Raw genomic sequence first — 17,840 nt, forward strand, 5'->3', positions numbered from 1 at the left:
TTCCTGATAAAGGTGATGTAAGTAATACCTACAAATATTATCATTTGTATTATTTTTTAAGATCAGAGAGGCAAAGAATGGAATCTCATTTCTAAAATTTGCATTTTTAAATTACCAAGGTGAAGGGAGGGAGACTTTTTCCAAAAGCTTATTATTGATACTTCCCTAGTTAAGGTGGAAATTCCCACTGGTATTATTTATAAAGCACTTAGGAGAGGTCCTAGGTGACAGAGTGCTACTAGGACTACTTAAGAGTTTGTCAAGGAAATTAATTTCTTCCCATTGTTGACGACTATCTGTGAATAAGGCTGGCCTGAGGACACTTGTTTGCTTATCAAGAAAGCCTTAGGGACCAAAAACTAAAAAACAACATGGAAAATTCAGGTGGCCTGCCAGAGAAGTGAAAAGTTATGGCTTAACAGTTTTAGTAGAATTTGGTCAGCACGTCTGGTTCACAAAATCTCTACTCTTTAGAACTTATAATTATTATTTTGTGGACACATAATAATGTGTCTGGTAACCATTCAATGGGCATAAGAAAAGAATATATTCTAGGAGAGAATATATATACATTTATATAATGTAAAGATAATATGCATAATATAAGTTTTTGTAACACACGTGTAAACAATTAAACTTGTTAACGGGGTTGTTCAGATACCCTACGTTTTTTCTTATTATTTGTCTCTTTGGCCTATAATATTCTAAAATAAAAATGTGATTAAATTTCCCACAAAGAAGGTGCCTCATTAGCACAGTAGGTAGTGCATCTGTCTCATAAATTTCCCACAAAGATTATGCTTTGATCATGTTCTTTACTTCTACGAATTTTTGTCTTATGTAACTGTGGCTTTGCTGTTTGTTCTATCTTCTTGTGCATTCTTTATACCTTTTAACAATAGATCATATCCTTAGATGTTTCACTTAATTCTTTTGGCCTTGAACTTCATTTTATCTGATACTATTATACACACCCTCTCCTCATTCTCCTTCTCATATAACTTTGCCTATTCTTTTTTTTTTTTAATTTAGACTTATTTATTTGAGAGAGAGAGATTGAGGGAGACAAATAGTGGGGAGAAGGGTAGAGGGAGAGAATCTTCAAGCAGATTTCTTACAGCATGGAGCCCAATGCAGGGCTCAATCTCATGACCCATGAGATTGTGACCTAAGCCAAAACCAAGAGTGAGATGGTTAACTAACTGAGCCACCCAGGCACCCCACTTTGCTCATCTTTTTTCAAAAACTACATTTGTTCTGGGGCACCTGGGTGGCTCAGTGGGTTAAGCCCTCTGCCTTTGGCTCAGGTCATGATCCCGGGGTCCTGGGATTGAGCCCCACATCGGGCTCTCTGCTCGGTGGTGAGCCTGCTTTCTCCCCTCTCTCTGCCTGCTTGTGATCTCTGTCTGTCAAATAAATAAATAAAATCTTAAAAAAAAAAAAACCCTACATTTGTTTTAACTCAATCTGATGGTTTTTTACCTTATCATAGGGAAATCTGGGCTATTTACATGTGTTAATTGATACAGTTGGCTTTATTCCATCTTTATTGTATATATTTCTATTATAATCCATTTTCCTTTAAAAATTTTTGTAGCATTATCACATTTCTTTTAATATCTTAAACAGCTCACCAATTAATCTGGATATTTTGCTCTGTTTTTCTATTTTGCAAGCTGTTAACATCATATCTTTCATCTTAGGTAAACCTTCATTTTTCTATTGCTAAGTCAAAATTAACTAGTAACTTTGATCTTCCTAACTCTCAACATTCCCCCAAATGCTTCGCTTAATGTTTACTAATCTCTTGCAAATTAAGAAATACCATTTTAAACAATTCCTGGATCAAACAGGAAATTAAAACAGCATTTACAAATTTTCTATATATTAATGAGGAGAATCAGTTTATGAAAATATATTGCTTTTTTAATATGATTTTTTTGGGCTAGCTAGGCAACTCAAACACTATAACACTGTTCCCTCTAGAAATACTGCTCTTAGATAGCACATAGAAGAAATGGATTGGGGGTGCCTGGGTGACTCAGTTGGTGTTCGACTCTTGATTTTTGCTCACGTCATGATCTCAAGGTTGTGAGATCAGGCTCTGGATAGGGGTCCATGCTGGGTTTGGAGCTTACTTAAGGTTCTCCGTCATCTCCTTTTGTCCCTTTCCCTATCTAAAAAAGAAAAAAAAAAAAAAAAGGAACGGATCATAAAAGAAAGAGGTGGCTTTTTTGCACTTAAGTGCTTATATCCAGGATGGCTCTGACAAATGTTCTTAAGCTCTAAGCATTCAATAATTTTTAATGAAATCTCAGCTTACCTGAACTTATCTTTAAAAAGCTAGATTTTTCAAAAGCATGGGGGTCATTAGCAGGCTGGGAAACATTAATCACAATATCTGAATTTTAATTCTGACCTCCAGACCCCACTACACCATTGATGCTGATATTAGCACAGATTCTTTTTCTTTTTTTTTTTTTTAAAGATTTTTAAATTTATTTAAGCAAACCCCACACTCAACATGGGGTTCGAACTCACAACTCAGAGATCAAGCATTGGAGTTGCATATTCTATCAACTGAGTCAGGCAAGTACCCCCCCAGAGTCTTTAAAAACAAAGGGCACACAAGGAGAGACCACTATACATCCACCAGACTGACAACACTGAGTGCTGGTGAGAATGGGGAGACTCACACAATGATAGCAGGAGTTAAAATGGTACAACCACTTGGGAAAATTGGCTCTTTCTAATAAAGTTAAATGTATACCTACCCTACATGACAGCCTATGTCCCAAAAGACTTGGATAAAATGTTCATAGCAGCTTTATTTATAATAGCCCCAAAGCTGGAAACATTGCATGTGACTCTCAATGGTAATATGAATAGATTTTGTATATTCATACAATGGAACACTATTAAGCAATAAAAAATGCAAGCTAATGATACATGCAAAACATACATGAAATTTAAAAAATCATATTGAGAAAAAGAAGTCAGGCACAAGAAAGTACATACTGTTTTTATGTAAATTTCAAGAATAGGCGATTTTAAGAACTAATCTACAATGAGAGAAGTCAGGAAAATGGGGAGATTAACTGGAAGGTATTGTAAAGAAAGTCTCTGAGGTAGGGGTATGTTCTATATCTTGATTTGGGTTGTAATTATATATATGTATATATATGTATGTGTATATGTGTGTATACATATGTATATATACACATACATATGTATGTGTATATATGTATGTATGTATGTAAGTATATACTCATACATATATACTCAAATATATACTCATACATATATAAAAGTTTATTGAGCTATAAATTTAAAATTTGTATATTCTACTATAGATAATTCATGCTTTTTAAAGATGGATATCTTTGATCCTGAATAGCCAATCTTAAGAATAAAGAACGAAGTTGGAGGCATCATATGCTCCAAAGCTATAGTAATCAAAACAGTATGGTAATAACATAAAAACAGACACATGAATTAATGGAACAGAATAGAGAGCCCAGAAATAAACCCACACATATATGGCCAATTAATTTATGACAAAGGAGCCAACAATATACAATAGGGAAAGGACAGTATCTTCAATAAATGGTGTTGAGAAAACTGGACCATTATCTTACACCATATGCAAAAATTAACTCAAAATGGATTCAAAGACTTGAACATAAGACCTGAAACCATAAAACTCTTAGAAGAAAACCCAGGGGGTAAGCTCCTTGACATCAGTCTTGGCAATGTTTTTTGGATTTGACACTGAAAACTGGATACTGGGAGACCTCCACTCACAGGGTGTTACTGCCTTGGATGATTTCATGCCTTTGCCCTGGTTGTGTTGATTCTTTTCTTCTGTTGCAGATACCTAGCAGCCCCTGGAATCCAGTTACCTGGCCACTGCTAACTTGTCTGCATGCCCTCTCACAATGATGTGATTTTAATATTAAAGATGAATCTGCTATGGAGGGCACATATTACACGGAGCACTGGGTGTGGTGCATAAACAATGAATTTTGGAACACTGAAAAAAAATAAATTAAATTAAAAAAAAAAGATGAATCTGGTAAAGGTCATTCAGGTGAAAATATATGCCTAATTTGAAAAGTGGCAATTCCTCAGAAGAAGCAGGAATGATGGGCACCATTCAGTAAGAAATGGGAGGACACTCACCACCTCTGCCAGAATCTTCGCCCACCCTCAGAAATGTCCTATCCTTCGGGAAGGCACAGATGCTATAAGGCTCACAATGCAAATGTGCCCTTTTTGGTCAACTTATGATGCCATAAGTTGTAGGAAGAACTTGTGTTCAGATGTTCTTGGTTCCTTTAGTTTGACTACGAGTTTGAGAGGCATGTATCCTCTCATTTTGCTGATAAATCCACATTGTCCCTCTCTGAGAGTCCTAACATTTCATTTGTAAAGTCCAAACATAAGGAAATTAAATTAGCCTTAACATTACTCTCCTTTTCACTACCATTGCTTCTGTTACTCTGAGAACAAAGTAAAACACAATCTTTGTCTAATAAATGATCCTCTTTGCCAAAAGAGAAACTCTTGGGGATATCTTAAATGGCTTCTAAAACATATTTTGTTTTTTCTCCCCACAGTACTGAAAGATTTGTTAAGATCCAGTACTTATAGGTCAATTTCCATTCAACATAAAATTAATAGTGATCATCAATATCGTTCAGGAAAATGGATCTAAGCCATGTCTGATTTCGTTTCACCCTTTCCCTCTGTGTCTCTGTCAATCCATCTCTATGCAAGTCAATTGCAGTGCCAGCCTAGTGAAAAGGGAATGGTTTCCATGACAACAGATTTTCGCTCTACTAGTTAGAATCTACGATTTGACTCCCACAGAAATAAATCTCATCATGGGAATTGGTTGATTCTGTAAACGACTAAATAACTGTGCAATCATTTCCAAAGAAAAGCCTGTTAGAAGCTTGCCTGAGCAAGGGTAGGTTATGCGAGGTGACTACTGAATCTGCCGCTAACCTCACACAGATGGGGCAATGTGCAGGGAAATGCCTGTTTTGAGCCGCAGCTTGCTCGGTTCTGCACCCACCACGTTTGGGCTGCATAGCTTGGCCTCTTGTGAATTTCAACGATGCTTTAACTCCAGGTGGAGGGAATAGATTTTAGAGCACCTCATAGCAAATGACATAGTAAGTGTTCATCCCTGAAAGTCTTTCGTCTTATTTCCAGAAACTGTTAGTTCCTTGAAAGGACAAATTCCCAGAGCTGTGCTTCAGGCATCCGGCATGGTATGAATTTAATTGCTTATTGTCTATTTCTCTGTTACATTAGGTGCTGCTATCGTATAAGAATACTCTTGTCTCTTCACTATCATTTCCCCTTATTTTAATAATCTTTCCTATTTATTAATTAAAAATATATAGAAACCCAGATTTTTAATTTTCCTTTTTTAAAAGATTTTATTTATTTATTTGACACAGAGAGAGAGATCACAAGTAGGCAGAGGCAGGCAGAAAGAGGGGGAAGTATGCTTCCCACTGAGCAGAGAGCCTGATGCGGGGCTGGATCCCCGGACCCTGAGACCATGACCTGAGCCGAAGGCAGAGGCTTAAGCCACTGAACCACCCAGGTGCCCCTAATTTTCATTTTAAAACATATCATTATGCTAAGTGTTTCAAATAATGGTTTACAAACATATTTTCCTCATAACATTTTATAGAATTTATAACAGTTAATTCTGATCTATAAGAAAATAATTGCTATCAATCTCATGGTATATAAGTAAAGTGATTTCAATTAATTCCATTCCTGGATCCAGTAAGCCAGGTTTCCTTCTGAACAGTGGGACTCACTGCTGAAGTAGGAACTTATATTGCAGCGAGTTGGTATCCTCAGCAGAGAAGAATGTGCGGCTTTGAATAAGGATGCAAATATTCAGAACTGTTATGAGACTGCTCTGCAAAGTGCAAACTCAGTAGCTAAATCAACTCCCTCCCACCCCAGCTCGTTGATGCATTATGCTCAGTGAGCTGGTTTTTAAAAGCCATTTCAAACATGCGACAGAAATCCCTTAGTACCCAGCCTGTCGCTATCCCCACTCAGCAGAAGATAATTATGGCTAAGTCTGGTAAAATCTGCATTTCCATGTTGTACACCTTCCTTGTTTCCTCAGGCTGTCCCCTGATGCTAACTCTCCTTTTTCTTCCTCCACTCAAAGCTTAGGAAGGATCTAATACCACTCACTTAAGAATGATGGGCCAAGTAGCCCATTAGCCTTTCATTGAAATTCATGCATATTAAATTTTTATCTAAACCAAAGATTTCCCTTTTACATTTTTCCTTTCTCATTGTCAAATGAAAGACTTTGCAGTTAAGGAAAATTTTAGTTATTTTTAGAAAAGTGGGAACAATTTTGCTTAGGAAAGGGGACCTTGAAATTACATTAATTTTACCTTGCTGGCCACAAAGGCAATCCTGATATCATCTTTTTAGAATGAAGTCTCTGTCCTCCCACCCTTCCTATTGGGCATCTTCTCCCTAGGGTAAGAGCAACCCTTTGAGTCATTGGAGGCAAGAGTGGAGGTAAGAGTGGAGGAACAGATCCCTTCCTTAGGAGCTTTTCCCAGGAGCCAAGCCTAACCTGGTAGAGACAGATCTCTCCTCAACCTTCCCTGGGTAAACAACGCGGTGGCCTCCTCTGCTATAGGAGTTGGCAAAAAACATGATCTAAGCTGATAGTTAATAACGGCAATGGCATAACTTACTTACAGGAGATCCGAAAATGCATACATTTTGTTTCCTCTTGTGTTTCTACGTCTGAATTTCTAACAAAGAATGTTGTTACTGGAGGGCATCAATTTTATTTCATTTTATAGACTGCATCTTCCTGAATGTCTTATTTGTTTATTTCTACTTATATATTTAAAATGACAGAACTCAGATATGCAAGCAGCTAATCAATGAGAGTTAGGTGTGGTAAGAGGTGAAGGATTGGGGAAGGTAAAATGAGAGTGTGTAGAATATGTGGTTTCATGAGCAGAGTACAACTGATATGTCAACCTGGGGGAAGGAATATTAGCCAAAGGAAGGAAACAGGGAATGGTAAGAACAATGGAAAGAAGAGAAAGGTAAAGAGATAGACAGAGGGAAGATGGGGAACAGGTTAGGATCCAATATCAGACCATCTAGGATGGCAGGCAAATGCCTGTGATCTCCAGAGCACTCTTGATCAATTCCATGGATGACCCAGAAAGCTAGGCATAGTGATGTCAACTGGGTCTAACCTTGAGGGACCAGCGGTGCCACAGAAGTTGTATGAAATCTGGACAGAAAACCAAATATTAGGACTTCAACTTAGCGATTCTTTTTTCTCCCACCATATAACTTACAGATTCTTCTTCTGTTTCTATACGACACACAACCAGAGTTAGCAGAAGTAGGCAGCTCACTAATTATAGGCATGTTTTTCAGCTCATGGTCGTACAGTGAAACCAGAGGGGTGGTAGCTTCCTAATGTGTCAAGGTAGGTGGAAGTACATCCCCCAGAATTCCCTTTCCTGCATGTATAGTTAGGGTGGGCCACAGGAGAGATTCCTGTGGGAGAATTTGAGGGGGAAGTGAATTATCAGTCATTTTGTAGCCCACACCCTTTGTCACATCTGCTGTCTCAGCTGGTTGGCATGAGGCAGCAGCTGAACCAGTAACTGCTCCACCTTCCCTGGGGTCCTCCTTCAGCTTCTCCAATTCTTGGGCCAGGTGTGTGTGTGTGTGTGTGTGTGTGTGTGTGTGTTTAGGTCAACGACAAAAGGCCCCCGATTCTACAGGACACTTGCATCACATCACCAAGGACAGAAGCAAGAACCAACATGGGTTTCAGTCGACCTCATGGGCTCCAGCTTGTGCTTGTGCACTTTAGCTCTCTCTAGTGCTGCCCTGTGAACTTCAAGCTCCAGGATCAGATGTGAAGAAAACAGCCTTACAAAAACTGCTTAATCCATTCCACCCACAATTGTGCAAATGCAAATCCTTGTAACAAGCCACCTAACTAACGAACTAACCAGCTTCTTTGATTGGACCCTGACTGATACAGAAAGGTAAGAAGGATTCTGAAGACATTTAATTCTAGAATAAATAAAGTCTTTTTTCATGACCAAGAACACTATGCATATAAAGATCAAACCAGGGACACCTGGGTGGCTCAGTCAATTAAGTCTCTGACTTTGGCTAAGGTCATGATCTCAGGGTCCTGGGATCAAGAACTGAGTTAGGCTCCATGCTCAGTGGGGAGTCTGCTTGGCTCTCTCCCTCTCCCATTGCCCCTCCCCCCATTCTTGCTTGCTCACACACAGGCTCTCCCTCTCTCAAATAAATAAATAAAATCTTAAAAAATAAATCAAACCAAAATGTGAGTTGAAACCCATTGATTCACACCCACCAGGATGAGGATAATAAAAATGACAATAACAAGTGTTAGAGGATGTGGAGAAATTAGAACCACATTGTTGGTGGGCATGTAAATTGGTGCAGCCACTTTGGAAAACAACTTCCTCAAAAAGTTAAATATAGAGTTACAAAAAGACCTAGAAATTCCGCTTTAATTCCAAGAGAACTGAAAACATAGGTCTACACAAGAATTTGTACAGAAATATTCATAGCAGCATTATTCATAAAAGTCCAGAAGTGGAAACAAACCAAATGTCTATCAACCAATGACTGTATAAATGAGATGTAGCATAGCCATACAATGGAATACTACTCAGCAATGAAAAGAAATAAAGTACTGACATATGCTATAATATGGATGATGTAGTAATTTGGATGTTCATTTGAAAGAGGGTAGCAGTCCTGATAAAGGATGATGAGCAAGATTATAGCAATTAGGTCCATCTAGTGAGCATGATTGTAGCAATAGGTCCATCATCGGTAATAAACTTTTCTCATTCATCTTTCTTTGGTCATCAAAGGCAGACCCCAATTCAAGTGTAAGAAGCAACATTATGTACAAAGAGATATGTTCATGAATTGTTTGTAATGGTGGGAAAAAATCTTGAACCAACCTCAATGTCCATCAACAGAAGAAAAGAAAGAAGTCAAGGAATACCCACATAGCGATTAGAATGAATAGAGTGATATACATCAACATAAAGTATTGATTTTGGAAATGTAATTCTTATTGGAAAAGAAGCAAATTGCAATATAATGGGTGGGTTAAAAATTCAGGTTTTGCAATGATTACATTTTAGAAATGGATTACAGTTTAGTGGTTGTCAGGGGTTAGGGATGGGGTTGGGGGAGGGGGTTGGAGCAGGTTGAGGGGGTGAAAGAGAAGGTGTGGTTTTAAAAGGGCAACACGAGGAATCCTAGTGGAGTTGGACCTATTGATCATTTTGACTATGGTGGTATCTATATAAACTTATACAAGTGCTCAAGTTGTATAAAACTTAACATACACACATTTGTAAGTAAAATTGGGAAATCTGAAAAAAAAAATTGGAGGGCCATTTCAATGTCGATATCCAGTGATATTGTGATATTCTACTATAGTTTTGTAAAATATTACCACTGAGGGATACTGGGAAAAGTATAAAAGGGATTTCTCTATATTATTTCCCACAATTGCATATGAATTCACTGTTTTCTCAATTTATTTTTTTTAAGATTTTTTTATTTATTTGACAGAGAGAGACACAGCAAGAAAGGGAACACAAGCAGGGGGAGTGGGAGAGGGAGAAGCAGGCTTCCTGCCGAGCAGGGAGCCCAATGTGGGGCTCAATCACAGGACCCTGGCATCATGACCTGAGCCAAAGGCAGACACCTAACAACTGAGCCAACCAGGCACCCCAGTTTTCTCAATTTAAAAAGGAAGAAAGAAACATTGCTTCAAATGTGACAAACCTAGAAAATATTTTTGATCTCCTGTTCAAGGATAGAAAATTTTAAAATTCACCCCCACAGAAAAACAGTGTGATTCTCACTAATAATATTACTTTTAAAGTCAAGGGGAAAAGAACTCAGGCTTTGGAACCAGATTGCTCTCCCACTTATCATTGTGAAACTTTGGACAAATTAAACTCTGAACCTTAGTCTCTTTCTTAGTAAAATGGGATAAGAATAGTACCCACATTACTGAGTTATTGTGAGAATAAACTGGCTTGAGATATGTACAATGTTCACAACAGTGCTTGGCACATCTTAAGTGCCCAGTAAGTTGTTGAACACTATGATACCACTGATATAAAGTTTGAAAATAGGTGATACTAGAATAGGAATCCACATGTATACAGTGAGACTATAAAGAAACACATGGAAGTGATAAATATAAATTCAGGACAGAAATACCTCTGGCAATGGGGAGGGGGATTCCCTGGGGAAGAACACACAGGGATCGCCATTTGTCTGCATAGAGTGCTATTTCTCAAGTCCTGTAGCTCAAACACACCTCCTGTGAGATGCTGTCCTTGATTACCCTGCCCCAGATGAGACCATCAGTCAGCACTCTGACAGAACTTTCATCCGTCCATCCACTCATGCCTCTGTGACTGTGTATTTCACTGGAGCTCCCTGACAGCAAGAACTGGTACACTATGCAGTGGTTGACTATTGAGAAATAAACATAATGCTTAGAAAACCATTCTGTAGGATAATGAAATGATGGGACTGATTTATCTTCAGAGATGTTGCGAAGTCAGGAAGCAAGAGAGGACAACGGATACTCTGCAGCAAGTTATTTGATGGGTAATTAATTAAAATATTTATGATGCACCTAACATGTGTAAGGCACTGGTCTAGGCCCTGCTGTACAAAGACAAACAGGATAAGGCACATACTCAAGGGATGAATGGTCTAGTATAGGAAAAACTTGCACATATGATCTGTGTCTGGTAAGGAAAATGGCCAAATAAGGGTAACAATTAGGGGCGCCTGCGTGGCTCAGTGGTTAAAGCCTCTGTCTTCAGCTCAGGTCATGATCTCAGGGTCCTGGGATGGAGCCCCGCATCGGACTCCCTGCTCCCTGCTCGGCAGAGAGCCTGTTTCTCTCTCTCCCTCTGCCTGTCACTCTGCTTACTTGTGCTCTCTATCTCTCTGTCAGTTAAATAAATAAAATCTTAAAAAAAAAAAAAACCAAAACAATCAAATACTATGGGTGAATCTGAGAGAGCCTTTTTTTTTCCAAGTGAGACTAACACAACACATCTTAGAGAACAAGAACACCACTTTCTTTTTTTTTTTTTTTAAGATTTTATTTATTTATTTGACAGACAGAGATCACAAGTCGGCAGAGAGGCAGGCAGAGAGAGGAGGAAGCAGACTTCCCTGCTGAGCAGAGAGCCCAATGCCGGGCTCGATCCCAGGACCCTGGGATCATGACCTGAGCTGAAGGCAGAGGCTTTAACCCACTGAGCCACCCAGGCGCCCCAAGAACACCACTTTCAATGGAAATATATAGCTTTTAACAATATTTTATATAAAAAATATTTTTAATGGAAATATATAGTCTTCAACAAAAAGTTATATTTTATTCTAATTAAAAACCCCTAACATAAAAGAATACTCTATTTTGAGTGTATATATTCTTATGTAATCTATTATTCTAAAAAAGTCCCCTTAGCAAATGTTGTAACCATGCAGTATAGGTCTTCACTTGGGCACCGAAAGGTAACATTTTTTCCTTCCTGATTAAAAGTTGATCCAAGATGCTATTTTCTGAATTTTACTCCCACAAGATGCTGTTGTTAAGTTTAGAACAATGAATATCTAGCAAATTAAATTCCCGAATGGTTGTGCAGTGCCGAGGTTTTCAGAATTAAAATGGTTGTCTGGAAGCATACAGAAGAAACCACTGCTCGGGCAAAATTTGCCTTGTGACTTTTTGGCTGTGATGTAGAGGGGGTACTGAATACCACGCAGCTCTGGCCCTGAAGGCCAGTCCTGAGAATTCTCATCTCACAGCTCTTCTAGATAGGAGCTATATTCATTATGACAGTCTAGGAAGAGAGCCACCAACCCTTTCCAGGGAGTAGGAATATATCAGGATGAGTACGTCTTCTCTCATGCTTTCAAGACCCTTCTTAGTAGAGCACTGTTAAGAAAGTTCACACATTTGTCTGTATGTCTATCTATCTATCAAATCTTCCTGTTGAAAGTGTCCTATGCAAAAATCATTGTCTTCTTGGTGAAGATACAGTAAGACCAATAAGACCCAGACTCTGCCTTCGAGATCCTGGTGATCCAGGAAAGGGCAGGCATGCAAGATGTTAAATGTAAAAAACTGTTACACTTCTGTGAGAAGTGTGCATACAGGGTACCGTGGAGTCAAGAGAAGGAAGTATCCGGTTCCACTCTGAAGTGGGTATGGGTTAAGAGAGGCTTCAGAGAGGAGGTAAGCTCAATAGTCATAGTATTTCCCAAACAGGGAGCCCAGTCAACAAAGGAATGGTGGTGTGAGATGGCCTGGGTTGGCAGGAATGGTGAGCAGTTCGGCAGGGCTGTAGCAGGGCAGTGAGGAGACACGGTCCAGAGATGCCTTGATGTTTTTTCTGCCACCATTGGAAGCACAGACATTGCTGATCAAGTTGTTGCTAAATTTCTCAAATTAGCAAGCATGGGCATTAATCTTGATTTTATGCTGCTGGCTTTCAGAAAAGGTCTGACCTATCATCTCATCAGCAGTACAATTTACCTTGTACCCAGGAATGTGCAAGGCAAGCCTGCCTTTAAAATCTATTATAGAATCCTATTTACCCTGAAGTTTCAATCCTTTGATATAGTATCATTAAGATAGCACTCCATATTTCAAAAAGCCTCAAAGACTGTTGATTTTGGCATGAATGATAAACACATTCAAAAACAAATTGCTGGGTTAGATTCTGAATCCACGGATTAAAAGTCATCCCACCTCAGTCTTATTATTTCCACTAACATAGTTCATGTGAGTGCCATTATGGGCCTTTCTTATTCATTCATCAGTATTGAAAAGAGGATACCAGGTCTCACTATGACTTGCAATAATGTCAATGCTTATTGGCAGCTAGGATCTGTGCACCCATTGGAGTTCTGCCCTGCCTAATCCTCCCAGACACATTCACTGCAGTGCTGCCACCCCTGGTCAGAGCTACCTGGGAATGGCCTTCAGAAAGAGTTATCATCAATTTGCGCGTTGAGTACTTACTCTGGGGTGGACACTGTTCCATGCACTGAACAAAATGAGTTCCTTCCTTTAGTGACAGGTGCCTTGAAGAAAAATAGAGCAGGGTAAGGGGAAAGGGCGGAAGAGAGAAAGAAAGTGTGTGCATGAGCACACTAGGTAGTGTGGGGTCACTGGGAAAGCTTTTCTCAAAAAGGCACCTTTTAATAAGAGAACTGAACAAAGCAAGAAAACAAATCATGTGAATATCTGGGAGGAAAACTAATCCAGGCAGAGGGAATGAGCTTGATATGTGTGAGAAGTGATAAAAGAGAGTGGTTGGAAGGGCTGGGGGTGTGGTAGGAAAGGGGTTCAGTGTGAAGGACTAGGCCATGTAAGACTTTATAGGTAGAAATTTTGGAAGTAATTGATAAGAACTCATTGAACAGATTGATATGTTCTGATTTACCAGTTATATAAAAGAGTTATAACCACTTAACCATAGGAAATTCTCCCTTTGGAAGACTGTATTTTCTGAAGTTGGCCATATCTGTATATTTATCTCTTCCTAGATGTACTTCTAACAATATGATCTTCCAAGAGAAAGAATCCATGGAGTCTGGAGAGGCTCTTGGAGTCTGACAGAGGTGATCTTATGTACCTTCCAAGGGTAGGTCATAAAAAGGATAAAACTTCTGCCTGGCTTCCAATCTTAATCTCTCTCTCTCTCTCTCTTCCTCCTGTTCTCTCTCTTCCTCTCCATCTTCCCCTCCCCCCTTCTCTCCCTTCTCCCTCCCTTTTTTCCCTCCTTCTTTCTTTCCCTGCATGCTCACCATTGGAACCCAGCTGCCAGCTTGTGAGGGAGACTGGCCTACTTGGAGAGACCTGTGTAGAGAGGAACAGAAGCTTCCTGCAAACAGCCAGCACTGACTTGCTGGCCATATGCACGAGCCTCCTTGGAAATGGATTCTCCAACCCTCCTCAAATCTTACAATGCCTTTGGCACTAGATAACAGCTGACTGCAATCTCAGGAGAGACTCTCAGCCAGAATAACCAGCCACTCCTGATTCCTGATCCACAGGAACTATGAGAGATAACGAACTGTTTTTAGTTACTAAGTGGTATCTAAGAGCTAGATCATTTAAGGCTTTGTAGATTATGGTAAGGATCTTGAATTTAATTCTAAGTTGATGGAAGTCATTGGAGTATTTTTAGTAAGGAACTGATACACTCTGATTTACCAGTTACAAAAAAACAAAACCATCACAACCAGATAACAAAGGAAACTCTTTGTCCCTAAAAATTTTATATATTTCTTCTTTTTCTTCCTATATCTTTATTTCATCTCTTCCAACCTTGCTCTCTCTTTAATGGCCTCTCTCTCTAGCTCTATCCCTTCCCTCACTCCCTTAGCTCCCTGCCCTTCTCTTGGTTATTCTTATCTCAACCCATCCCTCAGCGTCCTGCCCAAGCCCACTCAGGGGGACATGATTCTCTTAGCCCAACCACCCTCTGTGGAGAAAAGATCAAAGAGGAATTTGGGTTGGGTGGGGTGCAGGCAAGCTGACTCTTACCTGGCAGGCCTATTGCACATTGGGATTAGGAGATCAGAGATTTTTACACAAAGCACCCAGAAAGAGATGCATTCACACAACTTTCTAGTATGGGTATACTTGGCAGAGAAGTATACTGCAAATAGCCAAATCGCCCTAAACTTGGATTGTTAGCGAGGTATAAACATGGGCTCCCTGAAGAAAAAGATGGCAGTCAGACAATCCATACTGAGTCTTTTATATGATAATCACAATGATCCAGCTACTGAATTCTATTAATATCCTTATCTGGCTGGGCATTAAATTCATTCTTTCAACATATATTTTTCCAAAATCATTAATACGGTGAAAAAAAAGTCCTATTAATGCTGTAAAGCAAACTGTCGACTCCCTAACACTTGAAGAGACCCTTGAAAAATCACAAAAGAGCCAAGGTCTGTAAATAAGATTAGAAATCACTTTTTAGTTAATAACGACTCCTCAAAACCTTTTTACCTCCTATTGTGTGTCTGCTGGAATTCCTTTTCTTCTGGGAATTAAATGTGATCATCAACAGCCTCATTCCTCAGTATTTTGGCTACTGTTGCTATTAGCAACAGCTAATTTATATTTAATCCCTATAAATTTGATTCAGAATGGGAAGGAGACAATGATTTGGATTGCCTGAAGCACACCATTGAACTGACATATCATCACTCTTCAATGATATGAGTCCTTCATTTCAAAGTAGGAGTTCTGATGTAGGCAGAGAGGTTGCCAAGATTATGACACTCTGTTTAGCTGCAACCACTATGCACTCAGACTCTATTACATAAGCAGATATCTTCTGCCCTCATTTCAGACTCCAGATACAGATATTGTTGCCTATAAACTCTACATGTGGAGGGTTAGGGTCGGACAGGTCACACCACTTTACTGATGCACCGTACAAGCCTCATACCTCATTCCTGACACTGACAGAGGGAACATGTCATTTTAGTATCTTTAGAGCAAAAAAAGAAAACAAAACTAAGAGTCAAAAAAGAATCTTGAAAAATGTCTTGCACAAAGCAGTGTTACTTCATATTTATGAAATGTTTTATGAACAATAAGACAAGCTTATTTTAGGTACTCTCTTAGTATTTATCAGGCTCTTAGGAGTCCCAGGATGAGTCGTCAATAAATACTCATCTGCTCCCAAGGTCCTGAGGGTAATCCTCTGTTACTCTTAGTACTTTCTTTTAAAGGCTTGAGTCTTTGTGGAGGGGTGTGTGTATGTGTGTGTCTGATGATGGGGAAGTGATACACAGAGCACACTGACAACAGGGGATGCTTCAACTCAAATGTGGAAGAGTTCACTCAACACTCAGTTTGTAGTGCACACTTTATGCTCTTTGGGAGTGCCTCAGACAAACAAGTTCAACTGTAGAATTGATCAGAATAGGTATTCTTATGGGTGGGAGGGGTTACATTATTATCCAAAGATAAAGACTATAAAATGTAAAGGAAATATTTATAGGCAAGGATAAGCCTATAAGGTTCAGCTATCTTACAATCTTTAAACAAAGGAAACTGTCAATTTAATCAGCTACCATCTCTAAAGATAGATGAATGGCCAGTCTGAATTTTAAAGATTCATTATTTTAAAATTCAGTAATTGAAATCCAGAGATGATCACAGAATTTATTAATCATTTTCTAGAAATCATTTTGACATCATTCTGAGTGTATGATTTATGACTCACACAGAAGAGAAAGAACTGAATCTTACTTATACTCATTTGGTTTATTACTGTGAAGCCACCGTAAATTATTTCATTAAGTATAAAAGCCATCAATTGTAAAAAGTACCATTATTTTATGTTCTGATAAGAAAGAAAAAATTGCCAATTATACTAAGAAACAATATTTTCTTATCACATTGATTGTAAGGTGTATTCTGTTCGTAGGCATGATAAAAGGTGAAAAATAAGATGGGGTAGGCAGAATAATGGCCCCAAACACGTCCACATCTGGATCCCTAGAATGCATGAATATGTTAGGTTACATGGCAAAAGGAAACTAAGGTTGCAGATGGATTTAAGGTAGCTAATCAGCAGATGGAGAGATTATCCTGGATCATAATCACCATGTAATCACAAGGGTCCTTAAAATGGAAGATGGGCGAAATGTCAGAGGGAGCTGTGATTACAGAAGAATGGTTAGAAAGAAGCAGTATTGCTAGCTTTGAAGATGGAGAAAGGGGCTATGAATCAAGAAATGCAACTTGCCTTTAGAAGCTAGAAAAGGCGAGGAAATGGATTTTCCCCTATAGCCTTTAGATAGGAATGCAGCCCTGCTGCCACCTCGATTTCTGCCCAGAGAGACCTGTATCAGACTTCTAACCTAGAGAACTATAAAAGGTAATACATTTGTGTTGGTACAAGCCACTAAGTTTGTATAATTTCTTATAGCAGGGCTAGGAAGCTAGTACAATATACATCTTAGGATCAATGAATACAATATAACTTGTACAAATTCGAAATTGTAATATTTAACTTTCACTAGATAGATAAAATTCATGAGAATTCAACTATTATTCATAAATAAATAGTTTTAGACAATCCTGAAAAGCTTAATTATGGCACTCCTCTGCTTTGGGGGATAACTTTCATTAGTATGCATAAATTATACATTAGGATTTATAAATTATAAATTGTATGTTCAAAATCCAACTTCATTACTCAATACTTCCTTTAATGTCTCTGATGTTTGTTCACTTCTACTTATTGCATACATGTAAAAGCAAATCTTTACAATGGGACAAAAATGTTTATGCATTCAGAGTCCTTGATCTAGCTAAGAAGTTAGAAGATTCCAGAAGTATTAAAACCTCTCTTGGGGCGCCTGGGTGGCTCAGTGGGTTAAGGCCTCTGCCTTCGGCTTGGGTCATGATCCCGGGGTCCTGGGATCGAGCCCCGCATCGGGCTCTTTGCTCAGCAGGGAGCCTGCTTCCTCCTCTCTCTCTGCCTGCCTCTCTGCCTACTTGTAATCTGTCAGATAAATAAGTAAATAATCTTTAAAAAAAACAAAACAAAACAAAAAAAACCTCTCTAATCAGGGATGCCTGGGTGGCTCAATCTGTTAAGCATCTGCCTCCGGCTCAGGTCATGATCTCCGAGTCCCGGGATTGAGCCCTACATCAGGCTCCCTGC

General features: G+C 39.0%; 1 protein-coding gene across 24 annotated transcripts in view; it reads right to left on the minus strand.

Moving 5' to 3' along the window:
- TRIM9 (tripartite motif containing 9) overlaps positions 1–17,840 on the minus strand; it is a gene marked incomplete at both ends in the record, with an annotated part of 107,892 nt that overhangs the window by 56,964 nt on the left and 33,088 nt on the right. The gene's annotated exons all lie outside the window — the stretch shown is intronic.

The sequence above is a fragment of the Martes martes genome (genome assembly GCF_963455335.1).
Source record: "Martes martes genome assembly, chromosome: 7".
Lineage (NCBI taxonomy): Eukaryota > Metazoa > Chordata > Mammalia > Carnivora > Mustelidae > Martes > Martes martes.